Genomic DNA, 19,043 nt, shown 5'->3' with positions numbered 1-19,043 from the left:
CCTAGTTAATGTCAAAGTAAAGATTCTTGTATGTGATTCCTTAGATTCCCAAAGAATTGGACTCCAAACGGCAGATTTTGATGGGGTTTCATGAAAAATCTTAGTTTTGATCACTGTACTAGCTAAAGCAGTGATTTCTTTCTCAAAACACATTTCTATGTAAGAAATGCTCAAAGCTGGATATTTGTGATAGAAAAGATGTGTATGTGATTCCTTTGAAAGTTGAAAGGTGTCTTTAGGCAGTAAAGTGGGGAAAAGCATCAGGTTTTCATGAAAATAATGTGAAAGTGGAAAATCTAGAAGTTTATAGATTTCTAGGAATAAAATTATGTAAATTTACTTTCACATAATCTACTTTAAAGCTTTTTTCGGACAGAAACGTATTTTGGGAGTCTAAAAGGTAAAAATGCCCCTTTAAGCAGTACAGGGATGAAAGCATCAGGTATACATTGAAACATCATGAAAATGGAATATTTGCAGAGGCACCTTCTTGAAGAAATTCTTGTAAAGTATGTTTTTTTTTTCACAAGGCAGTGTCTGTACCTCACCATGTGGGTGGAACAAAGACAGAGGCCTACATGCAAAGACAAAAGCCTAACTCAGTTTATATTGTGCAAACCCCCCATTAGGCATCAAAATCTCACCTGAGTGTGAAATTTGGTTCATACCACAACACTGGTGCGTCATGGGACAAGAGTCACAGGAAACCCACAAGTCCCTGTGACACAGCCAGGAAGTCACCAAGGCTATTGTATCGAGGCTGGACAAGCCTGGTATAACTATCAAATGGAGGCTCCTCCATTTGATCTCCTGAAACATTCTACCCTCTCTTCCTTCTCACATATCACCCCCTCAAGGAAATCCCAATGACCTTTCTCAGGGACCTCCACATCAACAGACAATAAAGATATATCTGCAGCCGTAAAGGTGTCAAGGCTATTAGCCACAGCCTTGATAGCAAGGCCCCAGAGTGGGGGTTCTACGGGACCGACGTCAGGAAAAGCCAACATGAAGGGATGCACTCAAGCATGCCTTTCGTTTGTATGTGTAAACAACAGCCAGGAACTAAAACAAAAGGCTAACAGAGGCCAAAGCGTATTTGACTTCTGGAGGGATACTGAACTACTTGATTCTGCTAGAATAGACTAAGTATATTGTTCTTGCTTTCATAATTTGCTCTTAACTGTACCAAGCCTGCTTAAGTTTTAGTTTTTGTTGCTGATTCTGTTGTCTGTGCTGTTGCTGTGATCAGGAACTGCTTTGAGAGGTGTGGTTTAGTTTCAATAGGTCAATTGTCCTCTTAAGTGCTAGGGGGAGTGGCTTACACTCCTGGCAGACAATGAGCAATCAGTAGGTAGGTCCTTAACCACTGCTGGTGGCTGGAAGCGTCGGGCAAACGAAGGCTAGGGCGAACAAAGGCAACAGGGCGACTTTTTCAAGCCAGACCCCACTAATCTCATCTATCCCACTCTCTCAGCCCATGGTGAGCAAGTGGTGTCAGGGGGGCTTTGGAATTGCCAGTCGGCAGTGCCGAAAGCTGAGTTCATCTCAGGCTACGCATCCTTGCTCTCCCTCAACTTTCTTGCTCTAACTGAGACCTGGATCACACCAGAAAACACTACCACACCCGCAGCTCTGTCAGATGTGTACATTCTCTCACACTCCCAGAGCTGCGAGGCGAGGTGGTGGCACTGGCCTGCTAATTTCCCCAAAATGGAAATACTCTCTTGTCTCTGTTCCACAGTTCTCCCCTTCCTTTTTTGAATTTCATGCTGTTACTGTCACTTATCCAGTCAAGCTCACCATTGCTGTTGTGTATCGCCCACCAGGCCCTCTTGGTGAGTTCCTGGAGGAGCTTGACACACTAGTCTCGCACTTCCATGACGATGGCTCCGCACTCATCATGCTCGGCGACTTCAACATCCAGACTGATAAGTTAGAACCTCTGCTTTCCTTCCTCTCCTCCTTTGACCTCTACCACTCCTCTTCTCCTCCTACCCACAAGGCCGGCAACCAGCTGGATCTTATCTTCACTAGACACTGTTCTACTGCTAACCTCTCTGTCACTCCCCTCCAGCTCTCGGACCACGACTTCATGTCCTACTCCCTCTCCTCTCCCCCTTACTTCCTCCACCTAACCACATGGTTTCTACCCGTAGTCACCTCCACTCCCTCTCCTCCGCTGACTTTCCTCTTCCGTTACCTCTGCCCTCCCTGACCCTGAATCCTTCTCTCTCCTATCCCCGATACTGCTACTGATCTTCTCCTCTCCACCCTTTCCTCCTCTTTGGACAACCTCTGTCCCTTCACCTCCAGGCCTGCACGGCCAACTCCTCCTGCCCCATGGCTGTCGGACTCAGTGCGTACTGATAGACGGAGCCTAAGAGCGGCTGAGCGTAAATGGAGAACAGGCAAACTCCCGGAGGACCTTCTTAATTTCCAATCTCTCCTTTCCACTTTTTCCTCCTCTCTAGCTACTGCTAAAGAGGCTTTTTTCCGCTCTAAAATCCTAACCTCTGCTTCCAATCCTAAAAAACTCTTTGAAACTTTCTCTTCACTCCTCCAACCCCCACCCCCTCCTCCTACTTCCTCCCTTCTCCCTGATGATTTCGCCAACTTCTTTGACAAGAAGGTAAACAATATCAGATCCTCCTTCTCTCAGCCCCCCTCTCCCTGTCCACCCTCTCCCTCTCTACCCTCTCCAGCGCTTCCCCCTCAGCTCCCCCTTCCCTCTCCACACCCCATCTTACCCTATTTTGCTCCCCTCTCCCCTAACAAGGTCCTCGACCTTGTTACATCTAACCACCCCACCACGTGCTCCCTTGACCCGATCCCCTCCCCTCTTCTTCAGTCTATTGCGACTGAACTACTTCCTTTCCTCACCCACCTCATCAACACATCTCTCGTCTCGGGATGCTTTCCCTCGGCTTTCAAGACTGCCAGAGTCACCCCCTTCTGAAAAAAACATCACTTGACCCCTCTGATGTCAAGAACTTCAGACCGGTTTCTCTTCTACCCTTTCTATCCAAAACACTTGAACGCGCTGTCTCTAAACAACTGTCTTCCTACCTCCACCAGAACAACCTCTTGGACCCCCACCAGTCCGGGTTCAAGGTGGGTCACTTGTCAGAGACAGCCCTCCTTGCGGTGAAAGAGTCGCTTCACGCCGCGAGAGCGAACTCTCTCTCCTCTGTCCTGATTCTCCTGGACCTGTCAGCGGCGTTTGACACGGTGAACCACCAGATCCTCCTCTCCACCCTTGAGGGGATGGGCGTCTCAGGCTCTGCACTCTCCTGTTTGCATCCGACCTGACAGGTCGATCCTACCAGGTGACATGGAGGGGGCCATGGCCTTGGCTGACATCTCGAAGTGGATGGCGACACACCACCTGAAGCTCAACCTGGACAAAACCGAGCTACTGTTCCTCCCGGGGAAGGGTTGCCTGCACCGAGACCTGTCCATCACCATTGATGATGCCGTGGTGACGCCAACTCGGACTGTGAGGAATCTGGGTGTGACCCTGGACGACCAACTGTCGTTCTCAGCAAACATTGCATCGGTCACACGCTCCTGCAGATTCCTCCTCTACAACATCAGGAGGATTCGCCCCTTCCTCACTGACGAGATGGCGCAGGTGCTCATCCAGGCTCTGGTCATCTCCTGCCTGGACTACTGCAACTCACTACTTGCCGGAGCCCCGGCGTCGGCCATCAGACCTCTGGAGCTTGTCCAGAAAGCTGCAGCACGTCTGGTGTTCAATCGCCCCAAGTTCTCCCACACAACTTCCCTTCTCCGTTCTCTACACTGGCTCCCTGTAAGAGCTCGCATCCAGTTTAAGACTCTGGTGCTAGCCTACAGGGCAGTGAAAGGAACAGCTCCTTCCTATCTCCAGGCCATGGTCAAGCCCTACACCCCCGCCCGACCACTTCGCTCTGCTGCCTCGGGGCGATTGGTTGCCCCGTCGCTCAGAGGTCCCTGCGGCCGATCGACCCGGTCACAGCTTTTTTCTGTCCTGGCCCCTCAGTGGTGGAATGTACTCCCCACTGACGTCAGGACAGCAGAGTCGCTGCCCATCTTTCGGCGCAGACTGAAAACTCACCTCTTCACGAAGTACTACCCTGAGCCTTCCTCGTAGCACTTATTGCATTCGTATTAGTTTGCTGCACTTATTGTATTCGTATCAGTTCGTTGCACTTATTGTATTCGTATTAGTTTATTGCACTTATCCTATTCGTATTAGTTTGTAGCACTTATTGTATTCGTATTAGTTTGTTGCAATTATTGTTTTCGTAGTAATTTGCTTCTGCACTATACTTATGCTCTGGTTTATGCTTTTAGATGCTTGTTTAAGAAAGGAGATGCACTTATGACTTCTGGTGACTAGTAGTTCTCTTGAATACCTATGCTGAATACACTTCCTGTAAGTCGCTTTGGATAAAAGCATCTGCTAAATGACTGTAATGTAATGTAATAAGTCTGTGAAACCTTCAATAACCCCAACCAAAGTATTGGTCATTTGATTTCAGGATGACACATCTTTTTCCCATAATTGTGGAGTGGAAAACAGAGTTAAAATCATTGTCAGATATTTCAGATTGGATTCATCATGTGACCATACTGCCCTCCAGTGGTCACTTGGGAATAACACATATCTGACACGCATGACCTCTGTTAATCCTGTATACCCAATGTATGTACCTGAAATTCCATCTCTGTATCCGTACAAGTGTGTAAAGTCTGTTAAACTCATAGTGAAGAAAAGTATGTGGGATATTTGTTTAAAATGTTAGATTAGTTAAGCTACCAAACCAGAACACACCGAAACTAGGAAACAAAGAAATCCGAGATCTTGGCAAAAACAAAACCATAAAATCAAGCCACACCCTGGGACCCGACACCTATCCTGAACAGATAAAACCAGGAGATTTCCTTTGTTTATCTCTCTTATTTTTCTTGTCCTCTTGTTTTTTAGTTGTTCATTTATGTTAGGTGTACGTTTTTAGTCTGACGGAGATCCCAACATGTGACCGTCATTTTATTTTTAGAAACAGCAGTTTTGCCAGTATTTTCCCTCCTCGAACTCCTTGGAGCATCTTAGAATTATTCTTTCAAGCAAGCCTTATTTTTAGTGAACATCTGTTGATCTCGTGAGATATCAACTTTAATTATTATCGTTTAGGCCAAACGAGATTAGTTAGAGAATATCAGCAAGTAGCCTCAGTCAGCAAACTATTCAGAGCTCCATCCCTCTCCACACACCGGACCGGATCCAACACCCGTCTTGAAGCAAGACCCAAAGAATTCAGAGACTTTTGCCTGCTGACGGAGTGAGAACCCCGGATACAGCGGAGAGCCAGCGGAGAGCCACAGGTCCGTGAACCCTCAACTTCACCCTCTTCACCTCCGACGGACCAGAGAGTCCGACGGCAGAGCTGATACCACCAGGACCGCTGAAGCAATGGCAGAGACCCGCAAAAGGCATCCGGACCCCTCGGCACAAAGTAGGAACATTTCAACCGTACTGTGATCCAGAGTTGGTGTAGGAGATATAGAAGCTTATAATAATAATATAGATTGACCAGATAGAGCAGGGATAGGAGAAAGAGGAACCCGCAACTTTCCTTCACTATTTGATATAATATTGCCTGATTATCTTTTTTATTTTTATTAATAATCCTGTCGTACATTCATTATATTACCTTTTTAATAAATTACCCATATATCGCCAAGTCGTTGTCTGTCATATTGTTTCAAAAGGTTGGAGCTATAAGGTCACTGTCATGGCAGAGGTAGGTCATGTTTGTTTTGTTTTAAGTTTAACTGTACTGTTAATGTGTTTTGTGTATTTTACGAACTACCGAGTACCATTCAGTGCCGCAGCTGAGTGTTATCTTCTTCTTTTTCTTCTTCTTTTCAAACTAACCCACACACACGTAAACACACTCAAAACACACATACACATTTACGCTTATTTCATACACACATGGCGTATAAGCTCGGCCTCCGATATGTGTTTTATTCCCCCGTTAAATAGTCACAGCCTAGCTGCAGTTGTGGGGTATTGCATGACGTGACTACTTTACTTGACTACTTTCGCATTCTTGCTTCCACTCTCTCTTTCCTCTTTCCTCCGCCACTGTTAAGTTATTCGTTGGGTAATCACTTACGTGACTATGTCCATCATTGTTCCCTTTTTTTTTCTCTCTTCACCCCTCCTACACACATACACACACACACTCTCACATACACACAAAAACACACGTACACAAACACTCCCCTCACCACATGGTTTTGTGTTGCTTTTATGTAGTACGCTTGTAATTGTATAATAGATGTTTGTTGATTTATATTGCTGATTTTTGATCAGTGTTAATTAAATGAACTCTGCTATATTTCGAAGAGCAGTTTTCTGTGACATATGTGTTGTGATGATAGATAGTTGTTAGTCAGTGCTTGGATTCAACCCTTAAACAGACCCTATTATGCTATTTTCCGGATGCATATTTTTATCTCAAGTTACAGTTACAAAATGTTTACATACGTTAATGCTCATAATCCGCCTTGTTTTTCTCATCCTGGCTGTCCTGCAGCACATCTTCTCACCCTCTCTGAAATGCTCTGTTGTAGCGCTTGCTCCTCCCTCCAGAAAGTAAAGTCTGCCCTGATTGGTCAGCTAGCCTGCTCTGTTGTGATTGGTCAATGTTTCACATTTCAAAAAACTCTTCCTCCGGAGCTTCAGCTCCGTTTCTCTCTTTCGTTGTTTGAGGGCGGGCCAAACGGAAGTGAAGGAGAAAATTAAATCGAGCCGTTTCAGGCAGCTCAGGAGCAGTGTGTCTGAGGGGGAGGGTAACTCCTTTTAGGTGTGGACTTCAGGTTTTACACTCTATGGACCTTTTACATGTACAAAAATATATACAACACACTAAAGAAGAGGGAAAAAGTGTAAAAGCATAATAGGGCCACTTTAACTGTTCACTCTGAATGTGGAATAGTACTTTGACTATTGACATTTTCAGTGAACATCAATTTAGAGACTTTATCCACAGTTTGGTAATTGGTCCCTGATCACAGGTTGGTGCCCCGTTATTATTCCTCTTTGTTAATAATCCTATTGATATTTGTCAAAACAGTATTCATTCATTCATTCAGTCAGTCATTATCCGTAACCGCTTATCCTGTTAAGGGTTGCAGGGGGGGGGCTTGAGCCGATCTCAGCTGTCATTGGGTGAAGGCAGGGTTCACCCTGGACCTACAGACAATTTAGAGTCATGAATTAACCTAAGGTGCATGTCTTTGGACTGTGGGAGGAAGCCGGGGAACCCAGAGAGAACCCACGCTAATACGGGTAGAACATGCAAACTCCACACAGAAGGCCGTCTAGCAGTGCTAGCCACTGCACCACCGTGCAGACCTGAAAACAACAAATTGGAAAATCTGCTTTATCATAAAATAAAATCATGTAAACTATGTTTTCTTTTTAAAAAATAACTTTTGAGCTAATCTCAGCCTGAAACGTGTTTTGGGATTTGTCAAGGCAGCAAAGTGTTCATCAAGTTTTCATAAAATACGAGAATCTGCTTTCTAATGAACATCATTAAAGAAAATCATATAAACTATGTTTTCTTTAAAAAAAATGCACTTTTGAGCTATTATCTGCCTGAAACACCTTTTGGGAGCCTAAAAGGTGAAAAAGCACATTTAGGCAGTACAGTGGTGTAAGCATTAGACCATAAGACATTATGCGTAAGCTGATTCTCAAATACTAATTTATAGGTTTAATACACAGTATATATGATTTTCTTCAAGTAACTGCCTCCCAACAAAAGATTTTCCAATTCCATGTACTTTTCCATGAAAAACTGCCTAAAGGCACCATTTCTCACTCTAAGCTCCTAAGTACAATGCATAACGATGAACAACATACAATGAAAAGGATTGCATGTGACCAGGTAGAATCACTGACTCATATCAGGATTTTTGTCCATCATTTAAACCCGTCATTTGAGGTTTATTCCTTAAATTTAGCTCAAAACACTTATGCACTGCTCAGCAGTGGAGAATTTTAAGAAGCACTATCATCATGTTGGATGATGGTAGTTGTTGAATTGCACTCTTCCATCTCTCACTTAGTGGCAGTTGATTCAGCTTTCTCTTATATCTTCGAAACCTCGTTGACTTCTTTGTTGAGGTTCGGCTTGAACCGTTCTTCCTCGTCTCCATCTCTCTCAGCAGGGTGCTGAATCATTATTATATTCCTTTATTGATACCCATGGGGGAAATTCGAGTGTTGCAGCAGCTCAACTACACAGACACAGACAATAAATACACATACTATACAACAACATAAAGATAGAACAGGAATACAAATGTACAGTATCCACATGGGGGGGGGGGGGGGCCTGGTCAGCATGTTGACAGACTGTGGTCTCCGCTGTTGTTATACAGTCTGATGGCAGTGGGCACAAATGAGCGTCTGAAGCGCTCCGTCCTGCTCTTTGGTAGAATCAGCCGGTGGCTGAAAGAGCTGCCCAGCTGCCACAGTTCCCCATGGAGAGGGTGAGAGGGATTGTCCAGGATGGCTCCGAGTTTGGCCTTCATCCTCCTCTCACCCACTGACTCCAGACTGTCCAGCTCCAGACCCACCACAGAGCTGGCTTTCCTCACCAGCTTATTGAGTTTGTTGGCATCTCCAGTCCTGATGCCACCATCCCAGCGCACCACAGCAAAGAAGAGGGCGCTGGCTACCACAGACTGGTAGAATGCCTTGAGCAGTTTATTGCACACATTGAACGACCTCAGCCTCCTCAGGAAGAACAGCCTGCTCTGTCCTTTCCTGTAGAGGGCGTCAGTGTTGTGTGTCCAGTCCAGTTTATTGTTAATCTGCACCCCAAGGTACTTGTAGGACTCAACCCTCTCCACTTCCCCTCCCTGAATGAAAACAGGGACAGGGGGGCTTCTGTTCCTCTGGTAGTCCACCACAAGCTCCTTGGTCTTGCTGATGTTGAGCTTCAGGTGGTTGTTGCTGCACCATGTGATGAAGCTCTCAATCAGTCCTCTGTACTCCTCCTCGTTGTCCCTCCAACAATGGAGGAGTCATCGGAAAACTTTTGGAGGTGGCAGGAACCAGAGTTGAAGCGGAAGTCCGAGGTGTAGAGAGTGAAGAGGAACGGTGCCAGTACAGTTCCTTGGGGTGCGCCGGTGTTGCTGATCACAGACTCAGAGACACAGCCATCCACCCTGACGTACTGTGGCCGGCCTGTGAGGTAGTCTGTGATCCAGGAAGTGGTGTCGGGGTGCAGGTTCATCTCCAGCAGCTTCTCTCTCAGTAGAGAGGTCTGAATGGTGTTGAAGGCACTGGAGAAGTCAAAGAACATGACTCTCACAGTGCTTAAGATAAGATAAGATAATCCTTTATTAGTCCCGCAGCGGGGAAATTTGCAGGCTTACAGCAGCATAGAGGATAGTGCACACAAGAGACATAGCAAAGAAAGACAAGATAAAAAATAAAAAAAACCAAGTATTATAAATAAGCAACAAAAACAGTAGAAAAACACAACTGAAATATAATATTTACAGACAGAAAGAAAGAAAGAAAGAAAGAAAGAAAGAAAGAAAGAAAGAAAGAAAGAAAGAACAGAACAGAAAGAAGCTTCCCAGCTTCTCCAGGTGAGAGAGGGCCTTGTATGTCAGGTAGATGATGGAGTCCTCCACCCCGATGTGTGGCAGATAGGCGAACTGTAGTGGGTCCAGGAAAGCTGTAAGCTGGGTCCTCAGGTGCCGCAGAACCAGTCTCTCCAGGGTCTTCATGACATGTGATGTCAGGGCCACAGGTCTGTAGTCATTAAGACCGCTGGGACGACTCTTCTTCGGCACCGGGACAATGCAGGACGTCTTCCAGATTGTGGGCACCTTCTTCAACCTCAGGGAGAGATTGAAGAGGTGCCTGAGAGGAGCTGCCAACTGTCCAGCACACACTTTCAGCAACCTAGGGCTGATGTCATCAGGTCCACTGGCTTTGCTTATCTGAAGCCTGGAGAGCTGATGCTGTACCTGGATGGTGGTGAAGGTGGGGCTGGGTGGTGAGGGGGTTTGAAGGGAGCTGTGAGCTCCTGGCCGTGGGTGAACAGTTGTAGGGGGGGGGGGGGGAGTGATGGGCTGTCCTGGTCCACTGGTGTGGAGATGTTGGTCTGAAGAGGGCTAGTGGGTGAGGGGGGGGGGGGGGGGCATCCTCTTGTCCTAACAGTCTGCTGAGAGAGTTGGAGGTGGCAGAGGTGTAGATGGAAGGGGGAGCAGAGACCCCAGCAGAGGTGTGAATGGGGGAAGAGGTATTAGGTGGAGACCTAGCCTCACTATCGGAGCACACCGGGGTGGGGGTAGTGTCGAACCTATTGAAGAATAGGTTGAGCTCCGATGCGAGTGCTAGGTCACCCTGTACTCCAGATGAAGGCAGACTGCAGCCTGTCATCATTTTCATCCCATTCCACACCTCTTTAGTGTTGTTCTGTCCCATCTTAGCCTCAATCTTCTCCCTGTAGCTGTTCTTAGCCTCTCTCAGCTTTCTCTTCAGCTCCTTCTGAACAGCCCGAAGTTCCCCTCTGTCCTTAGCCATGAAGGCTTCCTGTTGAGAAGGCCCTTCAACTCTTTGCTGATCCACGGCTTATTGTTGTGGGAGCAGCGGACCTTCTTTGTTGGCACAATGGTGTCCTCACAGAAGTGAATGTGGTCTGTGATGCAACGAGAGAGGCACTCGATGTCCTCCCCGTAGTCCTCCTGGAACAGTTCCCAGTTTGTGTCCTGAAAACACTCCTGGAGGGTCTCCTCAGCGTCCTCCGACCAAACCTTCACAGTCCTTGTGCTGGCCGCCTGTTGCATAGCCAGTGGCTTGTAGGTGGCCACAAGTTCTATTAGGTTATGGTCAGATTCACCAAGGGGGGAGGGCAGAGGAGCTGTAGGCCCCCTTTACATTTACGTAAAAGAGGTCCAGGATCTTGTTCTCTCTCGTTGCAACACTGACATATTGTTTAAAGTTGGTTAGGACAGGAGAGAGGGAGACATGGTTAAGTCCCCGCTGATCATTATGAGTGAGTTGGGATGTTTAGTCTGAAGCCCCGCTGTAACAGAGTGGATGACGTCACTCGCGCTCCTCGCTGCAGCTGATGGTGGGATGTAAACAACAACAACAATGGCGTGTGAGTACTCCCGCAGTAGATAGTAGGGTCTCAAACCCACCGCCAGGAGCTCAATGTTGGGAGTGCAGATACACTCCTTCACAGTGACATGGCCGGGATTACACCATTTAGAGTTGACAAAGACAGCAAGACCTCCTCCTCTCTTCTTACCGCTCTGTTTCCCCTCTGTCCGCCTGAACCAGTGTGAAGCCGGCCAGTTCGAGCAGACTGTCCGGTATCTTCCCGTGCAGCCATGTCTCCGTGAAGCAGAGCAGACTACACTCCCTGTAGGCCCGCTGGTTGCTCACCAATGCTGACAGTTCATCCACTTTGTTAGCGAGGACCTCACATTCCCCATAATGACCGTGGGGAGAAAAGGTTTAACTCTCCTGTCCCCCTCCATCCTCTCCCGGACCCTCACTCCGGCTCTTTTTCCGCGACGGGGTTGTCTCCATATCGCGTCGGGTATGCGGGCGGAGGGAACGCCGGCTCCGCTCCGGTAGCGCAGAAGCTCGTCGCGGGTGTAGGTCAGCATGATTAAAAGTTCCAGTTGTGTGCAGAGAAGGGGGAAAAAATGCTACAACTAAAACGCTGAAGCAGGAACATACAATTACCAAAAAAAAGAAGACAACGAATAAAAATAGTAGAAAAAAATACAAAAGTAGCAAAGATGGTAGAGAGCTGCTGCGACAGGCTGCCGACCTCTGGCGCCATCTTAAATTAAAAAAAAAAAAAAAAAAAAATCCCCCCCCCCTTCTTCATAGCAGCAGGGCTCATTATGGCACCTTTGCCAGTTTAAAGTATTTCATCGCAGAGTCTTTTTTTTAGATTCACTTTCAATATATTTTCAATTTCTATTCCTAATAGTTGTTTCCATGATTACCTGATGCATTCACCACTTTACTGCCTAAAAGTGCATTTGCACCTTTTTATGCTCCCCCCCAAAAAATGTCATGCTCAGAATATGAAAAAGTGGATTTTGTGAGAGAAAACATTATTTTCATTATTTTTCAAGAAAGTACCTCAGAACAGCAGATTTTCCGGCTCCATGGTGTTTTCATGAAAACCTGATGATATGACCACTTTTCACCTTTTAGTTTGAAAAGACGTGTCATGCTGATGTTACGCCCCTGGAAAAGGGGGAGAAATAATCACGAGAGTGATGTGATGCTTTTCCTCGTAGAGAAGTTTACTCCAATTTCTTGTACAACAAAAATACAACAATTTACATGGATGACATACACAGGAGAGTAGAGAGTGCATACCTTATTTAAAAACAATATTTAAAGTATTACCTGGCATATTTCTCACTTTCTCTCATTAGGTTATGAGGCACAAAATAGCTTAACTTCACATACATTACATTTACATTACAGTCATTTAGCAGACGCTTTTATCCAAAGTGACTTACAATCACTAGTATATTACATATCATTCACCCATTCACACACTGATGACAGAGCTACCATGCAAGGTGCCACCACCAGACTCTAACTAACATTCATACAACATCCAGTCCACACCGATGGCAAGCCTTTGGGAGCAACTTGGGGTTAAGTGTCTTGCCCAAGGAGACATCGACTGCCGAAGCCGGGTATCGAACTACCGACCCTCTGATTGGAGAACTACCTTGCTCTCCACTACGCCACAGCCGCGTAGCCACAGCCGCATAGCCACATAAAACACACATAACTATTTAGACCTCACTTAAAGTGCATAAAAGGTATTATACAATTAAAATGAATAAAATATTACTACTATGTACATATTAATTGACAAAATGGCGGCTACACTTCACGCAGCTACAACTACACAGTTCAAGCGCGGGAATTCGGGTACACATACACATTAGTACTCTCGGCAAAACTCAACTCTTAAGTACACAAAACATAACAACATTCTCTTGAACTGTATGGCATGTTAGCAAAACCATACCGACAAGTTCACTTCTTTCAAAAATTCACTACATACCTGGAAAAGGGGGAGAAATAATCACGAGAGTGATGTGATGCTTTTCCTCATAGAGAAGTTTACTCCAATGAGGAAAAGTTCGCGGTTTCTCCAAGGTATGTGGGTGGAGCCCAAAGCAATCGATCTCAGACTCAAACGATCAAGACCCTGTGTACATCACAGTTTAGTATTTTAAACACTTATCTATTTGTGATGAGTTCAAACTCTTTACAACTTTACATGGTTTAATAAATCGTCATGTTATTTATGATCTTTTAAACCACAACACAGTTTTTAAACATAGCAGACCATGAATTTACCATTTCTTTTAAACTTGCTCAAACACAGTCTATACTCACAGTTTGTTTGCTGACTGGCCATTATAAACAGTTCATAAACAGTCCTTTAATAGGCTTTTGATCAACAGTCCATCATATTCAATGATCTGTATGAGCAGTCTTTTAATATGGCCATAAATTGTCCATGGAAACAGTCTGTCAGAACAGTCTATAAACAGTCCAGGGATCTAGCCAAAAAATGTTACTTATGCAGGATCATTCTTTCTAGAGTACATACATACTGGGTGGCTGAAAGTAGTATGGCTGTAAGGGTGGCAACCATGGGACCAATCCTGGTGCAGGGTAGAGAGGTAACAGTTGCAATGGTGACTGGATGCTGTAGCACGTAGGGATACCAAGCTGATCATAGGTGATGTGTCTTGGCGGATGTCTCTCTCTTTGTGGCAGCTGGTAGGTCGGCTCTCCAGGTTCAGCAGCAGTACTTGATGATGGAGCGGTATCTGGTGAGTGATCATTAGGCATGTTTCCAGCAGGTAAGTTTATCTCCTCACCAGGCCGTTTTTCCGCAGGTATGCTGGCTTCCACCAGCTGATCTTCACCAGAAGGCTGTGCTGGCATGGCATCAGGGACTGTCACTTCAACTACCTGTTCCACTGGCGGGGCCCCATGTTCAGGCTCCATCCCTGATTTTTCAGGCAACGTGGAAACCTGAAACAGCTCATGGTGATAGTCATATTCATCCCCACTGTCTTCATCAGACTCTTGAGGGTGTAACGCTGGCTGGTGTCTTTGTCTCTGTTTGCTTTTGTCATTCTTAGTCACTTCTGGTTGTCTCTCAAAAGGTAGGTAGTCACAGGACATAAGCAAATGTCTGTGCAGGACCCTGGAGCGTCCCTTCCCCTTTTCTGGTCTTACTTCATAAATCGGCAGGTCAGAACCCATTTGTCTCACCACTGTGAACTGTGTCTTCCCAAAAGTTTTCCTGGTCCTCCTCTTGGTGCCAGATTTTTGATCAGAACACGCTCACCAGGCTGTAGCACTGAACTCCTTACTTTTGTGTCATTATGCTTTTTACTCCTCTCAGCAGTTTTTTGAGCATTCTCATTTGCAATGGCATATGCTTCCTCCATACCTCTTTTCCATTTCTGCACGTAGTCACGGTGGTCACTGGAACTTGACTCTGTGTACAGTCCAAACAGCATATCAACTGGAAGCCTGGGGGATCTCCCAAAAAGAAGGTAGAATGGTGAATAACCCGTCACTTCACATTGGGTGCAGTTATAGGCATACAACAATTTGTTAAGAGACTGTGATTTCTGTGTTTCGGTCAGTGTCTTAAGCATCTGCAACAAAGTCCTGTTCATATGCTCTACTTGACCATTTCCCATCGGGTGATAGGGTGTTGTCCTTGATGCCTCCATGCCACTGAGTTTTTTTTAACTGACTGAACAACTGATTTTCAAATTCTCTCCCTTGGTCGTGGTGGATGCGAGAGGGGAACCCAAACTTCAGGGAAAAGTCATTGAAGATGAGATTTGCAGCAGTTTTTCCTGACTTTGATGTGGTGGCATATGCTTGAACAAAACGTGTGAAATGGTCCACAATTACAAGGATGTACTCATATCCACCTTTGCATTGGTCGAGATGTAGGAAATCAATACATACCAATTCAAAGGGTTGTGTTGTCACAATATTTGTCAGGGGAGCTCGTGTTTCATGGCATGGTTTCTTCTGTTTAAGACAGGTGCAAAATTTAGTCACATAGTGCTCAATGTCAGATGTCACTGATACTGATATTTTGGTATGGGGATGACTGATGCTGTGGCAGACTCATCTGCAACTGAGACTGACATGGATGCAGCTGAAAATTACAACATTTCTGGAGACGTTGCTTGTACCTCAACTGCTTGGATCGTGGCAGAGATGGTGTTGGGTTGCAGCTCCTCAGAACATTCTCTCATCAATGACTCTGCATCCAGTGGCATCCTTGACAAAGCATCTGCGTCACTGTTCTCTTTCCCTGGCCTGTAGTTAATTGTAAAGTGGAAATCGGCCAACTCTGCAACCCACCTGGAAGTGGTAGCGTTCAACTTTGCAGTGGACAGAACGTATGTTAGTGGGTTGTTATCACTAAACACAGTGAAGATTGGAGCATAAAACAAATAATTGCGGAACTTGTCAGTGATTGCCCATTTTAAAGCTAGAAACTCCAACTTGCCTGCATGGTAGTGATAGTTCTTCTCAGCTGCTGTTAACGAGCGGGAGCCATAGGCGTTGGCCGTTTCTCAATACCAAGTATGGTCAAGTATGGACTTGCAAACTTGCAAGTTCATACTTGGATAGTTCGACTCGGGAGTACAAACTCCCGAGGATGGGAGGACGCAGTACGGTCATTTTGCAATTGGAACAGCAGCGAACTTGATGACGTCACCAACGTCACGACGTCACCAACTCAGCTCGTTGGTCCCGCCTACTCCGGTTATCTTCAGTCATATATATTGACAATAAAACGAAATATGATATAAAACACAACCCTGCCTTTTTTCGTTTTCATTTAGAAAATATTAAAATATTAATATGTAAATGTTTTGTGTTACATCTGCAACCACAACCACAGAGACACCGGAGCCAGCGGCACATCTGGAGAGGCCTTGCCGAGATCAGGCTGCTGTCAGCGGGCTACATGAGCATCACCGCCCGGTCTCCTCTCTGGACCTCTCATATCTCTGACAAACGTCGGCGCTTTTTTCAAACAGGCTCTATCTGGATAAATTGACCGCATATTTTAAGCCTTAACAACTACATTCTCGCTTAAAAAAATGTTAAAACTAAATTCCGTTACACAACAACAGCAGTATTTAGACAATGATATGATGACAGTTGTGAGCCGTCTCCGCCACTGTCGTCTCTTGTTTGCTGGTGAAATGCATTCTGGGATACTTGGCTGTCCAAAGTCCACACAAGTCTACTCCGATGCATCCTCGATATAATGGGCGGAACGAGGACACATCCGGGTATCTGGACCGTACTTGGCTGAATGCGAACTTGTGTATTGGAACAGTACTTGGGCCGCGCTAGATGACGTTTCACAAGTTCACGAGGACACAAGTACAGAGAAGTTCACATATTGAGAAACGGCCAATGACTCGCAGCTTGCCATCTTGCTTTTGATACAGTACTGCCCCCAAGCCTTGGTGTGACGCGTCTGTGTGTACAATGAATGGTTGAGTGAAATCAGGGAAACCCAAAACTGTTGGGTGGAGCAAACAGTCAATCAGTTCTTCAAGTGCCTGTTGGTGCTGATCAGTCCATGTGATTGGCTTGTTAGAGGGCACAACATGGTTCATTTTCTTTGTTTTTGATTTTGTTGTTTTGTCAGGGACCTCGTTTGGATCTATTTTTAAGAGGTCATACAGACAGCTTGCTTTCCTGGAGAAGTCTTTGATGTATTGTCTGTAGTAGGTGAGTAGACCAAGCATTTTCCTAAGCTGACCCACATTCTGTGGTCTGATGTCTTTCAATGCCCTCACTGCTTCGAAATCAGCTGGATCAACTCTGCTGCCCTCTGCAGACACTATTCTGCCCAACTAACGGACCTCAGGTTTGAAGATATCACACTTACTCGGTTTGAGTTTGATGCCATACTCTCATTTCAGCACTTTTCAAAAGTCTTACTGAAAACCAGTGTGTCGTCCAGATAAGGGATGCAGATGTTATCCTGGAGCCCTTCCAAACATTCCTCCATACAACGCTGGAAGGCAGCAGGGGCGTTCATGAGGCCAAAAGGAATGCGTATCCACTCATAAAGTCCCCACGGTGTAACAAAAGCTGTCACTGGTCTGCTTTCTTCGGAGATAAATCCCTGGTGATAAGCTTTTCCCTGGTCTAAGAGGGAGAACCAGGAATTACCATCTAAACTGTCCATGATGTCTTGGACCCGAGGGATAGGCTGGCGGTCAGGATGTGTCTTCCTGTTCAGGTCTCTGTAGTCTATACATAACCGAAGGGTGCCATCCTTTTTTCTAACGCACACGACAGGTGAGGAATATGAAGAGTTTGACTTCCTCACCCAACCCTGGGCGAGGGTTGGAGGTAACCCTTCATCTCCTGGTATAGTGGTCTTGGCACTGAAATGTATGTGCGTTTGACTGGTTCAGGGTCTTTGAGAGAGATGGTCATTTGCAGTATTTCAATGCAGCCGATATCATTGTCTGATCTTGAAAAGGAATGACATTCTTCTCTAAGCATCTCTCTTACTACTTGTCTCTGACCTTCATCAAGGTGACTTAAGTCAACGGGTGGATCCCACTGTTCAGTAGCTTTACAGTGAGTTTGGGTGCTTGTGTGATTCACTGTAGCTGGTGTTGTAACTTTTTCAAAGATCTGGGCAGGCATCACAGTCAGAATGGTTTGTACTGTGCCAATTACAATGCGCCCTAGCAAAACAATGTCATGATCAGTTGGGTAAGAGACATCAATTATGATGACTGGTAAAACACCTTTCTTGACTCTGACTAGTGTGTCGTAGAACTCAAGACCATCTGACCATCCAGGGTTCAGGTCTGGCTGAAAAAGCAGGGTCATGTCCTCCTTGAAAGGCTGGGCAGCGACACGACACTCAATCGGAATGCTACTGTGTTTTGGCACTGCAACCATATCTGTCTTTGTTTTCACTGTATACTCGTCTATCTGCTCTACACTCACAGCCTGTATAAAAGCTCTCACGTTGTTCCTTTTCAGACTTGGGAAAGCTTTCCTCACAGCACTGTACTGTTTAGTCTTCTCAGTCTTTGCCAGTATGTGTTCAATAACGTTGAAACCTATGATGGGATGGGACAGGTGACAGCCTTTCATCACAAGCACAGGAACAATCAGTTCTTTTGTTTGGTCGGTTTCAGAAGCTAGCCTGAAGGTTGTCTCAATCCATCCCAAGTAAGGCATTTCAAATCCATTTGCAGCAGTCAATGTTAATCCTTCTGGTGAGTCAAGGATTTCTGAAACATCTCTCAGTCTTATATCTGATAAATATTCGGTCTTCCATCTTTCATCAACGATCGACACCTGAGAGCCTGTGTCCCATAAATCTTGGAGCTGGTGGCCGTTCAGGTAACACTCAACAAGACACTGCCTGCCAACTAGTGAGGTGACTTTGTGGGGCTGGCCAAATGGAGCAAGGGGTGGCAAATAGTGGGCACTATTATCTTTGCAAGGAGGCTTTTTACTTTTAGTTGTCAAATGCAGCCTTCTTTTCCCAGATTCGCAGGATATAACTGATGGATCCTTCACAGCCCATCATATCCCAAGATTCATTGCGTGCCGGTGAAGTTGAAGTTGATTTTTTTTTTTTTTTTTTTTTTAAATTGCGACATGGCGACTAATGGACCAGCAACGGGAGAATTCACATTTAAACGTAATTATTGGATTTTTAACTGACGTGAATATCTACCGATGCAAATATTAAAAACTAAAACAAAATGTTTTAAATTCGCCTCAGAGGGCTTTACAATCTGTACACATGTGACATCGTGTTTCGTGTTTGTCCCTTGTGGGGCCTGAACTTTTTCCCCCCACAATGTGGGATCCACCCTTTCCAGTGGTTCTACAACTCTGTAAAAAATCAGGCAAG

The sequence above is a fragment of the Anoplopoma fimbria genome, chromosome 20 (genome assembly GCF_027596085.1).
Source record: "Anoplopoma fimbria isolate UVic2021 breed Golden Eagle Sablefish chromosome 20, Afim_UVic_2022, whole genome shotgun sequence".
Taxonomy (NCBI): domain Eukaryota; kingdom Metazoa; phylum Chordata; class Actinopteri; order Perciformes; family Anoplopomatidae; genus Anoplopoma; species Anoplopoma fimbria.
This window is presented reverse-complemented; position numbering follows the sequence as displayed.